We start from the raw sequence: 16,447 nt of genomic DNA on the forward strand, positions 1-16,447 counted from the left end.
TCTTAAATATAGGTATTACATTAGCTATCTGCCAGTCCTCTGGCATTACACTTTTATCGAATTAAATATGTGTAATAGTGCCTCTGCTATCTATTCCCTAGATTCTTTTAAAATGCACAGATATAATCCGTCCATACCAGCGGTTTTATCCTCTTTGAGTTTAATTTATTTAATACTTTCCACTTTTGATTTTAAATGCGATTATATCATTTCTAATCTAATATTCTGATGTCATGTCCACCTGATCTGTTCCCCTGGCAAATACTGAAGCAAAGTAATTATTTAATATTTCTGCCATTTCGCTATTGCTGCCTGTGATTTTATCCTGACCGTCCCTTCGTGATCCTATTCCCATCCTGACTTTCCTTTTTTATTTTTGTGCCTGTAGAATACTTTACAAATTTGTTTTATATTCCTTGATAATTTAATTCATAGTTCCTCTTTGCCCTTCCAATTGTTTTTTCACTTCTCTTCTAATCTCCATATTCTCCCTGGTCATGCTCTCCCCTGCTGCTCATGTATGCCTCTTTCCTGACCCTCAATCTTTCTCTTGTGTCTTTCATCATTGTTTGCCAATATTGTTATCTATTTTATTTTCACTAATTCTATTCCCCCAAACCTCTGAGAATTTGAGCACAAACCCCAATGCATCCAAAAGCTCCTTGATCTTATTATGCTCAAATGCTCCCAGACTCTGAGAGCTCTCTCACCAATACTCCCAGATTCTAATACCCCCGCACCCAAGATTACATATCCCAGGACCTGCCCCAGCTGTCGCAGAATCTCCCTTTTGAGTGTCCCTGAAACCACAGAGACCCCCTTGCCAGTGCTCTCAGGTCCTGAGACCCTATCCCAGGACTGACAGACCCTAGGTCTCCTTCCCAGATTGCAAGTAACACTACTTGGCATAACCCACATTCTAATATGACCTCAGAAGTAGTTTCAGGACTGATTAGGCACTCTATCCTATCTGTTAAAGGATATTTGCCGTAATTGATCCTTTTTACTTTGTCATTAGTCATTTTCAGCCATTTCTCATGGATCCACATAGACGTCTAAATGCTCGACTTTATAAAACAGTCAACTGCATTTTATTGATGACTAACTCTTTGAGAATTTAAATATTTTGTGAGCAATCATATAATCATCAAGCTGATGTGGCAAATAGCAATAGGTTGGAAAACTACAATTTTCTTTGTAATTCAGACTAAGGCTACTGTTTCTAAAAATTACAACAAATTTGTAATGCTAATTTTAGTTTGTTTTTATTTCAAAAGTCAGCAAGATTCTCTTGTCAGAAAACTGAACAAAGAGTCTGAATTCCATTAATGGAAGTAGGTCACAGTCTATTATGTGAGCAATCGATATTTATAGATCACGATGACTTGATCACAAAATAATGAATATATTTGTGATATTGTTTAACATGCAATCCTTCTTGCTCTCATGGTGGGTCATAGCTCTGCAGTTATACATGTATCAGGCAGTGAAAGCAACTAAGCCAGCTGAATATTATAGTCACAGACATCATTGGTGGTATTTCTCCAGCGACTTGAGGTGTCTACTGTACATGGTCCATGTCTCTGAGCCGTACAGGTGGGCGGGTATTACTACAGCCCTGTAGACCATGAGCTTAGTGGATATAGATTTGAGGGCCTGGTCTACAAACACTTTTTTCCTCAGGCGGCCGATGGCTGCACTGGTGCACTGGAGGCGGTGTTGGATCTTGTCGTCAATGTCTGCTCTTGTTGATAAGAGGATTCCGAGTTGTGGGAATTGGTCCGCATTGTCCAGGGACACGCCGTGGATCTTGATGACTGGGGGGAATGCTGTGCGGCGAGGACCTTTGTCTTACGGATGTTTAGCGTAAGGCCCATGTTTTCGTACGCCTCAGTAAATATGTTGACTATGACTTGGAGTTCAGCCTCTATATGTGCGCAAATGCAGACATCATCCATGTACTGTAGCTCAACGACAGAGGTTGGGGTGGTCTTGGAGCTGGCCTGGAGTCAACGAAGGTTGAACAGGTTCCCACTGGTTCTGTAGTTTAGTTCCACTCCAGCGGGGAGCTTGTTGACTGTGATGTGGAGCATGGCAGCGAGGAAGATTGAGAAGAGGATTGGGGTGATGACACAGCCCTGCTTGACCCCGGCCCTGGAAGGACAGATGCACCAACGTTAGCGTCCTTGACCAGGCCAACATCCACAGCATTGATTCACTGCCGACACTTGATCAGCTCCGCTGGGCAGGCCACATCCTTCGCATGCCAGACACGAGACTCCCAAAGCAAGCGCTCTACTCGGAACTCCTTCATGGCAAGTGAGCCAAAGGTGGGCAGAGGAAACATTACAAGGACACCCTCAAAGCTTCCCTGATAAAGTGCAACATCCCCACTGATACCTGGGAGTCCCTGGCCAAAGACCGCCATAAGTGGAGGAAGTGCATCTGGGAGGGCACTGAGCTCCTCGAGTCTCATCGCCGAGAATATAGAGAAATCAAGCGCAGGCAGCGGAAAGAGTGTGCGGCAAACCAGTCCCACCCACCTTTTCCCTCAACGACTATCTGTCCCACCTGTGACAGAGACTGTGGTTCTCGTATTGGACTATTCAGCCAGCTAAGGACTCATTTTTACAATGGAAGCAAGTCTTCCTCAATTCCGAGGGACCGCTTATGATGGTAGTCCAGATTGAGTTGTTCATATAATAACTTATAAAGAATTTTACACCTTTTATACAATTGCTTAATGGACTTTATTGTGCAATTAAAAAATATCTATACAGGAAACTGTCCTGTGCATGGAAACATAAGAACATATGAAATAGGAGCAGGAGTAGGCCATATGGCTCCTCGAGCCTGTTCCGCCATTTAATATGATCTTGGCTGATCCGATCATGGACTCAGGTCAACTTCCCTGCCCGCTCCCCATAACCCCTTATTCCCTTATTGGTTAAGAAACTGTCTATCTCTGTCTTAAATTTATTCAATGTCCCAGCTTCCACAGCACTTTGAGGCAGTGAATTCCACAGATTTACAAACCTCTGAGAAAAAAAAGTTCTCCTCATCTCAGTTTTAAATGGGCGGCCCCTTATTCTAAGATTATGCCCCCTAGTTCTAGTCTGCCCCATCAGTGGAAACATTCTCTCTGCATGCACCTTGTCAAGCCCCCTCATAACCTTATATATTTTGATAAGATTACCTCTCAATCTTCTGAATTCCAATGAGTAGAGGCCCAAACTACTCAACCTTTCCTCATAGATCCCTCATCTCTGGAATCAACCCAGTGAACCTTCTCTGAACTGCCTCCAAAGCAAGTATATCCTTTTGTAAATATGGAAACCAAAACTGCATGCAGTATTCCAGGTGTGGCCTCACCAATACCCTGTATAACTGTAGCAAGACTTCCCTGCTTTTATACTCCATCCCCTTTGCAATAAAGGCCAAGATTCCATTGGCGTTCCTTATCACTTTCTGTACCCGAATACTAAACTTTTGTGTTTCATGCACAATAACCCTCGGTCCCCCTGTACTGCAGCACTTTGCAATCTTTCTGCATTTAAATAATAACTTGCTCTTTGATTTTTTTTCTGCCGAAGTGCATGATCTCACACTTTCCAACATTATACTCCATCTGCCAAATTTTTGCCCACTCACTTTGCCTGTCTATGTCCTTTTGCAGATTTTTTGTGTCCTCCTCACACATTGCTTTTCCTCCCACCTTTGTATTGTCAGAAAACTTGGCTAACATGAAATATAAAAACTATTAACTGATATGTACAGGTTCAGTCCATTCTATTTTGTTCTATTTTCCACTAATTTTTCTCTTCCTCCTTTTTTTTTCTCCTTTAACTATTTAGTGTGTGTCGTATGGATGTGCTAGATACAATTCAGTGATTAATGGGCACATCTCGTATCTCGTCCAAATGGCGATTATTCATAGGCGGGGCTCGATTTTGATTATCAGCAGGCTTTTTGACCATTTGGGATATTATGGCTGATTCTTTCCACATGTACTTCAAGCAGGATTGCCATTTGGTGATTAAGAGATGGAGGCCTGGTCAATTATGTTTCTTTCCTTAACCAAACTGCACTGAGACAAATTGCAGCATCCTACAGTTGCTCTGGCTGAGATAAGATATGAGTTCAATTTTTTTTCAAAACTTAATGTTATAACAAGGATTCACTTCTTCAGTAGGTTATATATAATATTTGGGAAAGAGTACTTAAAAATAATATCTACTTATAAGCATACAGTAGAATAAAGCTTCTTTAATAAGATTTCACATCAAAGATAGATATTTCCATTGTACAGGTTGAGCGTCGAAAATCCAGAAACCTTGAGACTGAGGCCATTCCAGATTTCGGGTATTTCTGGACTTCGAAACGTCTTTCTGACGTCCCGAATCTGGAAACGACTGATCCCAGGTTTGTGTACTTCTGGACTTTGGAACGTGTTTCCGATGTCCCAAATCTGGAAATGTCTGGGCCGAGGTAGGTGGGGTGGGAGTAGGGGGTGTCTGGCTGCCAAGGTAAAGGGCTGGAGGTCGGGCAGCCAGAGGCCGAGTCGGGCCGGGGAGAGGTCGGGCCGGGGCAGCCAGAGGTCGGGTCGGGCCAAGGCAGGAGGGAGGCCGAGCGGCGGAGGTCCGGCAGCAGCAGGTCCGAATTTAGGAATATTTACCGGATTCCAGACGATTCCGCCACGGATCGGCCCGGATTCCGGAACATTCTGAATTCCGGAACTCCGGGTTTTGGACGCTCAACCTGTATTATTTTCAAATGACTTTCAAAATATTGCACATCTATTCAAGCAAGATGCACTGGAAGTTGTACTCCGACTGCTTGATTTTCCAATATTTCCTGTGTCCAGGTCAACCACTGCACCTCGGCACAGACTAGAAAAAAATCACCTCCAACATTTATATCAAAAATTTCTCCTTCAGCAACAAGATCGGCTTCGAATGAATGAACTGAAATAAAGATCCAGTGTCGTCTAAAACTTCCTGCGTACTATTATGGAGTTTACTTAACCGTGTTTCTGGTTGACAGAGGACGATTCCAGTTGCACACTTGAGAATGCCCATGGTGAACAAATCAATTCTTAGAAGCTGCTCTTGATGGCTGTTACATAGGAATTTGAAATACTATTTGAGATATGGATGCCACATATCTAGGAGTCAACATCATCATAGGCATTCCCTCGGAATCGAGGAGGACTTGCTTCCACTCCCAAAGTGAGTTCTTTGATGGCTGAACAGTCTGATACGAGAGCCACAGACCCTGTTACAGGTGGGACAGACATTCGTCGGGGGAAGGGGTCGGTAGGGCTGGTTTGCCGCGCGCTCCTTCCGCTGCCTGCGCCTGACCTCAAAGAGCTCAACGCCCTCCCGGATGGACTTTCTCCACCTCGGGCAGTCTGCGGCCAGGGTCTCCCAGGTGTCAGTGGTGATGTCGCACTTTATGAGGGAGGCTTTGAGGGTGTCCTTATAACGTTTCCGCTGTCCTCCTTTGGTTCATTTACCATGAAGGATCGCCGCATAAAACATTTGCTTAGGGAGTCTTGTATGTGGCATGCGTACTATGTGGTCTGCCCAGCGAAGCTGATCGAGTGTGGTCAGTGCTTCAATACGGGGGATGTTAGCCTGGTCAAGGACACTGATGTTGGTGCAACTGTCCTCCCAGGGGATTTGCAGGATCTTGCGGAGACATTATTGGTGATATATCTCCAGCGACTTGAAATGCCTTCTGTACAGCATCCATGCCTCAGACCCATACAGGAGGGCGGGTATGACTACAGCCCTGCAGACCATGAGTTTGGTGGTAGAGTTGAGGGCCTGGTCTTCAAACACTCTTTTCCGCAGGCGGGTGAAGGCTGCGCTGGGGTACTGGAGGCGATGCTGAATCTCCGCATCAATGTCTGCCTTTGTTGCTAAGAGGCTCCCGAGATATGGGAAATGGCCCACGTTGTCTAGGGCCGCGCCGTGGATCTTGATGATTGGAGGGCAGTGCTGTGCAGCGATGACAGGCTGGTGAAGGATATTTGTCTTACGGATGTTAAGCGTAAGGCCCATGCTTTCATATGCCTCAGTGACTACATTGACTATATCCTGGAGTTCAACCTCTGAGTGTGCGCAGACATCGGTATCATCCACATACTGCAGCTCAATGACACAGGTTGGAGTGATCTTGGACCTGGCCTGGAGGCAGCATAGGTTAACCAGCTTCCCACTGGTTCTGTAGTTTAGTTCCACTCCAGCAGAGAGCTTGTTGATTGTGAGGTGGAGCATGGCGGCGAGGAAGATTGAGAAAAAGGTTGGAGTGATAATGCAGCCCTGCTTGTCCCCTGTCCGGACGTGGATTGGGTCTGTAATGGGTCCATTGGTAAGGATCACGGCCTGCATGTCATCGTGAAGCAGGTGAAGAATGTTGACATACTTTTGGGGGCATCTGAAACGGAGGAGGACGCTCCATAGACACTCACGGTTGACAGTGTCAAAGGCCTTTGTAAGATTGAAAAAGGCCACGTATAAGGGCTGGCGCTGCTCCCTGCATTTTTCCTTCAACTGGCGCGCTGCAAAGATCATGTCTGTTGTGCCCCGAAGGGGATTAAATCCGCAATGTGATTCTAGGAGGAGCTCCTCGGCCACAGGGAGAAGACGATTGAGGAGAACTCGAGCAACAACTTTCCCAGTGGCTGAAAGCAAGGAGATTCCCCTGTCATTGTCACAGTCAGACTTGTCCCCCTTTTTAAAGATGTTCACAATCACTGCATCTCTGAGATCTCCAGGCATGCTCTCCTCCCTCCAGATGAGAGAGATGAGGTCATGTATCCACGCCAACAGAGCCTCTCTGCCATATTTTAGCGCCTCAGCAGAGATTCCATCCGCACCCATAGCCTTGTTATACTTAAGCTGTTTTATGGCTTTGCCAATCTCGTGCAAAGTTGAAGTTTCACTGAGGTGGTGGCGGGTGGCATGCTGCGGGATGGAGTTGTGAACACTCGAGTAAAAGGCAGAGTCTTGATTGAGGAGATCTTCAAAGTGCTCCTTCCATCGGGCCCTGACAGCCTCGGTGTCCTTGATGAGTGTTTCCCCATTCTTGGCCAGGAGTGGGGTGGGGCCTTGGGAGTTTGAACAGTAGGTGGCCTTGACTGCAGCGAAAAATCCTCGCATATCATGGCTGTCAGCCAGTTGTTGTATCTCCTGTGCTTTCTCCATCCACCACCAGTTCTTTAGGTCCCGAGTTTTTTGTTGGACCTGAGCCTTGAGCCGTCTGTAATGTTCTTTTGCAACTCCCGAGTTGGACTGTTGCTTGAGGCTCAGAAAGGCTTTGCGCTTACGATCTATTTGTTCTTCGATCTCCTGATCATTTTCATCAAACCAATCCTGATGTTTTCTGGTTGAGTGACCGAGTGTCTCTTCACAGGCACTGGTTATAGAGGCCTGGACGGCAGACCAAGTGCTTTGGGCATTCAGCATCTCAGGGTCATCAAGGCACACCAGATTGGCTGTGAGGCGTTGGCTTTATAGGGCTCTCTTAGCTGGGTCTCTAAGTGCCCTGGCATTAACTTTTTTGCGGAACTGCTTCTGCTGTCCCCTCTGCTTTGGGGCTATGTTAATGTTGATGATGGATCGGATTAGGCGGTGGTCCATCCAGCAGTCGTCAGCTCCTGTCATAGCGTGGGTGATGCGCACATCCTTGCGATCCCTGGCTCGGATGATGACATAGTCAAGCAGGTGCCAGTGTTTGGAGCAAGGGTGTTGCCATGATGCCTTGTATTTGTCCCTCTGGCGGAACATGGTGTTGGTAATGAGGAGTTCATGTTTTAGACATTTTGTCAGGAGTAGGTTACCGCTGGAATTGGCTTTCCCTACTCCCTCTCTGCCAATCATGCCTCCCCAGAGGGCTGTGTCTTTGCCAACCCTGGCATTAAAATCACCCAGGAGGATCAATTTGTCGCCCGTGAGGACACGGGACAAGGATGTCTCGAGGTTGGAATAAAAACCCTCTTTAGCCTCATCCGTTGCATCGAGTGTGGGGCCGTACGCACTGATGACTGTGGCACATTGATTCCAAGATAGGGTAATACAGAGAGTCATGACGCGTTCGTTTGACCCCCATAGGGGGAGTCTTTGAGGTGGTCGACCAGCTCATTCTTGACGGCAAAGCCGACTCCATGAAGGTGGCCTTCTGCCTCAGGTTTCCCTTTCCAGAAGAAGGTGGTAGGAGTGATAAGATACCATGCATATTTTGCAAGTGAACTAACATGATCATTTTGAGTAACAAAATAACACAAATTCTATGGCAAGTGCCACAAGTACGATAAAGATTATATCCCACATCTTCTTATCATGTATTGTATTTGTACCACACACTGGAAAGTAAAATCATAAGGCAGATGTCATTTTAATCCTTGCCATACTACAGACAAGTTATTCTGTCTGGTCACAATGGAGTTGCAAGTATTTCAAGGCCTGCAAAGATCGCAACAAATCAGCATTAATTATATTAATCATTAATTGGTCGCGTATGCTTTTGAATTACGGACTGACAATCCGAAATCAGTTATTTTTAATGCTTCTTCACCCCCAAAATGGGGGCAAAATTGCCCTGCGCCCCGATTGGGGACAGTAACCTACTTGGGGCGGGGCACCCTGGCTGCTGAATTGGGCTTACCGCTCCTCAAAGGAAGTGGAGTGCAATCTCACATGCTCCACTTCCTTTAGGAGCGGTTCCAGCGTCACTAACGGGGCAGGTTATGCAGCGCGACGCAGAAGGGGAAGGCCATTGCGCACTCTGCAAGGCATCTGATGGCCTCCACTGGACCACCAGGGCAATGTGGTATTGGACCATGGTATCTACCCGCGGGGCGCAGCGCTGCCGTAACAGCATCTCAACAAACTCCCGGACAATTTCCCAGGAGCCGGTAGCGCCCCCCGCCCCCCCCCCACCCTCCCCCGGGGCGAACGTGTCTTGTGTCCCATTAACGCCTCCCAGAGGCACTAGCGAGCCTTTCAAAAAGGGGCAATTTCGCCCCCTTAGTCTTAAGAATCAAGAGAAAAAACTTTAATTTTAACCATGGATTGTGGTGAGCAGATGTAAAGCATTTTCATTTTTAATTGTTATTTCAAATTGATTTTAAGTGTTGTATGTGTTCAATAAAGCTATTTGTTAGCTCTGCAGAGCTTTACTGCAATAATAAGCTTTCTTTTGGTGTCTGAACTGACAACTTAAATGGTCATTACAAGGATTATCTGCTTCTTTGGATGTGCTGACTCATTAAAGATTCAGTTTAAATGGAAATCAAACAATGCATGGATTGTGGAACAGTTGTGATAGCCTCGCTGGTGTCTTCTCAATAGTAAAATACAAAAATATTTCCTGAAAACGACATCATTTTTTTCCTTAAAGGAGAAGTCAAGACGAAGGACCAAGAGCCATAGTTTAGAATGCCATCGTAATAAAAAATGGATGAGATAAATCAGTTAGTAGTGATTAGGCAATGCCAAACTTGGGTTTTAAAAGATTGCCAGAGGATGACCAGAAAGATTGCAATGGAAAGAGAGCGCGAGTGAGGTCAGAGGATAGAGGGGAGAGACAAATCGCATATCAGATAATGAGCTGCTTCTTACATTTTTTCCAGAAGAGTGTCCCCACTTATGAGACTAATATTCAAATCTTGGATAAACATGAGCTTTGTAGAGAATGAAGATTTGGTACACAAGATGGAACTGACCTTGGATCCAGTTTCAGGAATGAAGAAACTAGAGTTTCATTAGAGGTCAAAAGAAACAGGCTAAGGATTTCACTGGCGGAAGACGAGCTAAAGGTGGATGTGGAAGCTTTAGGTTCGACTTGGATATATAAAAAATCACACCTTCCAAGATTTGAAGGAAACACAGTTTTAATTATGCCACTGAAGGGCTTGAAGGAGATCAAAGTCAAAGATTTACTCATTGTATTGAGACCTGGAAGCAGTAAGTGTAGAGGGTGAGCAATCTAAAGGAATTTCATGAATGCAGAGTGAAATCATCAGCAAAATTGGATTGAGTGGTTAGTGGGGGGAGGTCAAGAAGTGGAAACAGATGAGACAACCTTGGAGAACCCCTGCACAACTCTGAAAAGGTATCAGCTGTAGCATTGATGCAGTGATGCAAAAGGGAAGTAGATACTCATGAATGTAACTTTGGTCAGATTTGATATAATGGTAACTTGTTTGGAAGAACATTATGCCAGATCCTTCAAATGATTTGGAGATGTCCAAGGCAATGACGGATGATTAACCAAAGTGTTGAAGAGTATCATTCCAGAGGTGTGTAATACAGAAAACAAGATTACCAGTCAAACCCTACGCAGAAGTGATACATAATTTGAGAATTAGCAGCAATTTGCAGAAATGTAAAGAATTATTGATGTATGGGTAGAAAGGTAGGAATTAGAAGGGTACGATGGATCACTGTTCTTAGGTTTCGGAGAACAGGAACAAATTTCCCAGGAGAAGGAAAGGTTGATTGAAAAAATGGTATAGGGCAGCAATAAGTTCAGAGTTACTTATCTTGAGAATAATAAGAGGATGCCATTAATACCAGATATCTAAAGAATGAATCAATTTGATGTTGGTCAAAATGGTTGAATTGATCAAGATGCCAGGAGCAACAAACAGCTTTCTTGGGAGACACAGAAAACTAACAGGCATGATTGAACCAAGATATAATACCAGATCTGACAGGAGGGAAAGAGTGAGTTACGATGCTTTCTGTGCCAGCAAGAATACTGCCATTTATTTCACTGGCACAGATAGAAGGGTTAGCAGAATGAAAGCAGTAGTTGAATCAGGGGAAGGAAACAAAAAATTCTCAGATGTCAAACTTATGAGGGTACATTTTGGAATGCTCCATTTGAAGCACTGAGCTGCACAAGGAGCAAAATAACTCTGAAGATGAAATGAAACATGTTTTAGACCTTGGCTGAGCCAGAGGCCTTAAAGGGTAGGTGTATGTGGAAAAACTGAGAGAGAGGAGGCCTTCACGTCCCCCCCCCAACCCCAACTACCTCCCCCCCCTCAACCATCAGCATTTTCATTCAGTGGGCATGGAAGGGCTGATCAGTGGGAAATCCAGGTTCCGGCACGGAGGTGGCAGCAAGTTTCACTGTTTAATTCTCCTCCAGTTTCTGTCGCTGTCCAGCCCTGTTAGTGTAGGAAAATCTAGCTTCATGTATTTTGGAATGCTTCCTCTTCCTCCTCCTCCTCTTCCATTATGCAGCTCAATCATATAAAATAGATGTAGGACTGTTTGGCTCGCCTGGAAGAGTTAACTTCTTAAAGGTGTGTGGGAATTTTCATGAGAAAGGTTTCTCACTTCATATTGTTGCATATGCCTCACTTTTTTCATTTCAATAGTTTAATGTATCTCTTATTTTCTTACAATAGTCTTGCTGCAGTTGCAATTTCACTTACAGCAAGCAAAATGGTCAGAGTAGGATTTCCTTTTGGGGGTTTCAATGAACTTCAAGATTTAGCAAAGGACAATCACTTCAAAAAGGGCAAGAAAACCAGGTGTGACTGTACTTTGAGCATTAGTTACATATCTGTCCTGAATAAACTTGCTGCACTAAACAGCTCTTCTCTGGCACATCCCTTCACAAGGGAAGCTGTTAAATAGCTAGATCATCTCCTGAGGCCAACTTGCAGACAATCTCTACTACAGGAATTATTCTTCCTATGGGTGTGAAGGTCACTACTACTTATGTGTCATTATTTTCTTCCAAGCCACTACCAGTGTTGTATGTCAAATCAGTCACTTGGCTGTTCACCAATGGGTCAAGAAATTGGCATGCCACATAGGAGCCAGTGATTATATTTCTTAAAATTTAAGTTTTAAACCAGATTTCCCAAATTCCCATATGCCTAGTAGATGGCCATTCCAAGTGGCACTTCACAGGGAATCACAATTGGTGTATAATGTCAAACAATACAGGACTAGATCTCTCTGGCTAGGAGTTTTTGAAAAGGCAGCTTTAAGACTGTAGTCAGAAGAGCCCAGCAGTGTAGAGATGAATGTAGTATGGTTTTGGTTGCATCAGATGCTATGATAAGTTGTGAATCTTCAGGTTGAAGAGATTCATTATTTCATATTCATGATTTTCAAGAGAACAAAAGAAATTAATCTTGGGTGGTGGTACAAAATGGGCGGTATCGGATCGTCCGCCCGTGATACGCAACACCTGATATTCAGTTCCATTGGTGTAATGTATGCACCCGTGAGTATGCTCACAGGTTTGTAGAACTGTTGAAGCACTGGTGCCTGACTCCATTAGGTGTGTCGAGGAGGCCCAAGCACGTGGGGAGATCCTGTCCGAACTGACCCCCGTTCGGACGGAATTCCTCATCGGTGCCAAGCCCCGAAACCTCCCTTGGGAGCTGGTGCCTCACAACTTGAGCCTCCTCCGGCAAATCCCCTCCGTGCCTTTCAGTTCTGCATGGAGGAGATTCCTGTACGGGCTGCTCTTGCACACTCTCCATGTTGCCATCCTCCTCTGTCGTCCGGACACGCCATGGCGTACCATCTTGCCGTCCGGAGGAGGCAGAAGTCCCCAATGGAGTGGTCTCTATGCGGGTGTCCTTATTTATTAGGGACTTGGCCTGGAGGGTGTGGCACGGAGCAGTCCCGTGCAACAAATTTTTAAGTCAGTTCTCGGGCTCCCAGGCCGCCTGCAATTTCTGCGGTCTGGAGGAGTCCGTGTTCCATTTTTTGTGGAGTGTGCGAGGTTGCAGCCCCTATTGCATTATTTAAAGGGACTGCTGCTCAAATTCTGGTTGCACTTCAGTCCCACACTCCTGATCTTTGGGCACCCTGTGCGGAGGGGAGCGGGTAGGTCCGAGGGCCTCCTCGTAGGACTGCTCCTGGGCACGGCCAAGGGTGCCATCAGCCGGTTCAGGCAGGGGGCGGTCGAGGGGGTCGTTCAGCCCGACTGCCTGCCTCTCATCCACGGTTACATCCGAGCCAGGATGTCCTTGGAGATGGAGCACGTAGTGTGCGCTCGCGGCATTCCGCGAGAGGTGGGCGTCGGAGGGACTGGAGCATATCATCACCCCTGGCAACCAAATTTTAATTTGATTTTATATGTTTAAAGTTTAATTTGTTTACTGTGCCTGGTTTTAGTGTCCCCCTCCCCTTTTAGCCAGGGGGCACTTGTATAATTTGTGGTTTTAGTGCCAAAAAAAAACAACAAAAAAAAAGGAAAAAAAGAAAAAAAAAAGGGCACTTGAAAAGTGTTTGAAGTGTCTCCCCCTTTAATCATGGGGCACTCGATTTAATTGTTTAATTGTCTTCAACCCAAAAGAGTTGTAGAACTTTTGAAGCACTTGTGCCTGACTCCATTAGGTGTGTCGAGGAGGCCCAAGCACGTGGAGAGATCCTGTCCGAACTGACTCCCATCCGGACGGAATTCCTCATCGGCGCCAAGTCCCAAAACCTCCCTCGGGAGCCGGCGCCTCACAACTTGGGCCTCCTCCGGCAAATCCCCTCCATGTTTTTCAGTTCTGCAAGAAGGGGATTCCTGTACGGGCTGCTCTTGCACACTCTCTACATTGCCATCCTTCTCTCTCGTCCGGACACACCATGGAGCACCATCTTGCAGTCTGGAGGAGGCGGGGGTCCCCAATGGAGTGCTCTCTATGCAGGTGCCCTCCCCTTATTTATTGAGGATTTGGCCTGGAGAGAGCAGTCCTGTGCAATTAGTTTTTAAGTCGGTTCATAGGCTCCCAGGCCTGTAATTTCTGCAGTCTAGAGGAGTCCGTGTTCCACATTTTTATTCCAATATCTGAAGGGGCTGCTCCTCAAATTCTGGTTGCACTTCAGTCCCACACACCTGATCTTTGGACACCCTGTGCAAAGGGGAGCAGGCAGGTCGGAAAGCCTCCTCGTAGGACTGCTCCTGGGCATGGCCAAGGGGGCCATCAGCTGGTCCAGGCAGCGGGTGGTCGAGGCCGTCATTCAGCCCGACTGCCTGCCTCTCTTCTGCGGTTACATCCGAGCCAGGGTGTCCCTGGAGATGGAGCACGCAGTGTCCACCAGTATGCTCGTGGCCTTCCGCGGTAGATGGGCGCCAGAGGGACTGGAGTGCATCATCACCTCCGGCAACCAAATTTTAATTTGATCATTAATGTTTAAAGCTTAATTTGTCTATGTTTGTTGGTTTTAGTGCCTCCCCCCCCATTTTTAGCCAGGGGGCATTTGAATAATTTGTGTTTTTAGTGCCCTCAAAAAAAAACAAGGGAGCTCTTGTTTGAAAGTGCCTGGAGTTTGCTTCCCTTTAACCGAGGGCACTTGATTAATGTTGTCTACAAAAATAGTTGTAGAACTGTTGAGTTGGGAGTGGCTTAGCCAGTGATGTGATGTTCACAAAACTCAATAAAACCCCAGGCAGTTGTGTTCAGGGGATCCACAATGAAGCAGGTGGTTATGAGCCTGGTAGATGTGTAGTGTGATTAAACTTTTGCTAATAAACCAACTAATTCTTAATAGCAATGTGATGCTATGAATTCTTAAGCAAAGAACCTATGAAGCAAATATAATACAATTGGAATTAAATACCAGCCGCTGCATATAACAGGCGACTGATCCAGGACCACCCATATTGTGCCACTCCAAAGAGGTTTCTGCATAAGTAATGTAAAAGGGGACAGGCACATCTTAGACTGCACTCCCAGTGGCTTGTTGATAGCCTTGCATAGTGCCCTCCAGACATAGAGGCACGTTGAGGAGAACCTTGCTATCCTAATTGGAAGTTAGTATTGCTCTGGATTTTCACCTGATGATAGGGCAGCTTTCCAAAGCATATTAATCGATTCAGGTCTCGAGTGATTAAATGTCTTGAGGCATATTAGCCAAAATACCTTTCAGTAGAAACAGCCCTCCTAATACCTTGAGCAGTGATTAAGGAAAGGTGAAGTAAGAGCAGGAGAGAAAACTGAAAGTGGTGCTGAGGAACAAAAAAAAACCATTAGGTGAAAAAGAAAAAGAAAAGTTCAAGTGTGGTTATAAGAGGGACATAGAGGGAAGGAGGGATAGATAGTTAAAAGACTTTGGCAACCATCAGAGGATACTGGAATCCTTATGGGTGTTTGTTTCTATAGAAGTTGGGGTTGGTGCTACCGTAGGTGGAGTTTGTGATCCAAAAAGATTTATGATCGGATCATTTGTGGTATAAATTGATGTATTCTCTACTAAGCAGAAAGGAAATCTGATGAAGCAACATTAGTTTGATTGCTTTATGTATCTGAGGTTTACTAACAGCAAAAGCATTAAAAACAGAAACATTGTTAGAATAACTTCCTGAATGTACAAATATTTACATATCTGTACCTTCGACAGCTGATGAGGTTAAATGTAAGATGATTACTAGTGTGACCCAGACTACTGTATGATTACTTGCCAAGTTCATTTAGAGAGAAGACTACATTTGATAATTGAACAGTCATGGTTTCAGAATTAATAGGATTGAACCTTAAGGTTGTGTTTTCTCAACATGTATTTAACTTTTCCGAACCACTGCATTCTTTGGCTGACATTCATTAGCAAAGGATTGTCCTATAATCTTTATACCGAGGTAGAATTTCTGAAAAACTGAAGACTTCCATCTCCAGTTGCATTTATGATGAAGTTAGAGGGATTAAGTCTTGCATGTATTCAAATTAATGTACATGGGAAGTCGTTGGATTGGGAACAAAAGTACATTTGTGCTTCAAATTCTTCAGCGTTTCAAACAATCGTGTTATCTTGGCTCTTACTGAAAAGGTCAATTTTGTGAGGCTGTGCTTACGATGGGAGTAAGAATGTCAGTGTGTTGGATTTGTGACGCTCCACTTTCCAGTCATTAATTTTAATAACCAGAAAACTTGGAGTTTTGTGAATTGTACCAACCTCCATGCACAATTCTCCAATCATTTTTCTGTCAAGCAAGACCTTCACTTCACAAAATTTACCCTTGTGCCTCTTATTTACTCTGCTTCCATTTGGAACTCCTTTATAGCAAACGAGCCAAAGGTGGGCAGAGGAAACCTTACAAGGACACCCTCAAAGCCTCTCTGAAATTTGCAACATTCCCACTGACACCTGGGAGTCCCTGGCCAAAGATTGCCCTAAGTGGAGGAAGTACATCCGGGAGGGCGCTGAGCACCTCGAGTCTCATCGCCGAGTGCATGCAGAAACCAAGCGCAGGTAGCGGAAAGAGCATGTGGTAAACCAGTCCCACCCTCCCTTACCCTCAACAACAATCTGACCCACCCGTGACAGGGACTGTGGCTCTCATATTGGACTGTTCAGCCACCTAAGAGTGGAAGCAAGTCTTCCTCGATTCCAAGGGACTGCTTATGATGATGATCAGACACAATTATAAAAATTACTGACGAATGCAGACTGAGTAGCGCTGGAGCAAAGCCTGTATTGCC

General features: G+C 45.2%; 1 protein-coding gene across 1 annotated transcript in view; it reads left to right on the forward strand.

The window, feature by feature from the left end:
- csmd3b (CUB and Sushi multiple domains 3b) overlaps positions 1-16,447 on the forward strand; it is a 3,002,015-nt gene that overhangs the window by 319,196 nt on the left and 2,666,372 nt on the right. The gene's annotated exons all lie outside the window — the stretch shown is intronic.

Source organism: Pristiophorus japonicus, chromosome 1 (genome assembly GCF_044704955.1).
Source record: "Pristiophorus japonicus isolate sPriJap1 chromosome 1, sPriJap1.hap1, whole genome shotgun sequence".
NCBI classification, from domain to species: domain Eukaryota; kingdom Metazoa; phylum Chordata; class Chondrichthyes; family Pristiophoridae; genus Pristiophorus; species Pristiophorus japonicus.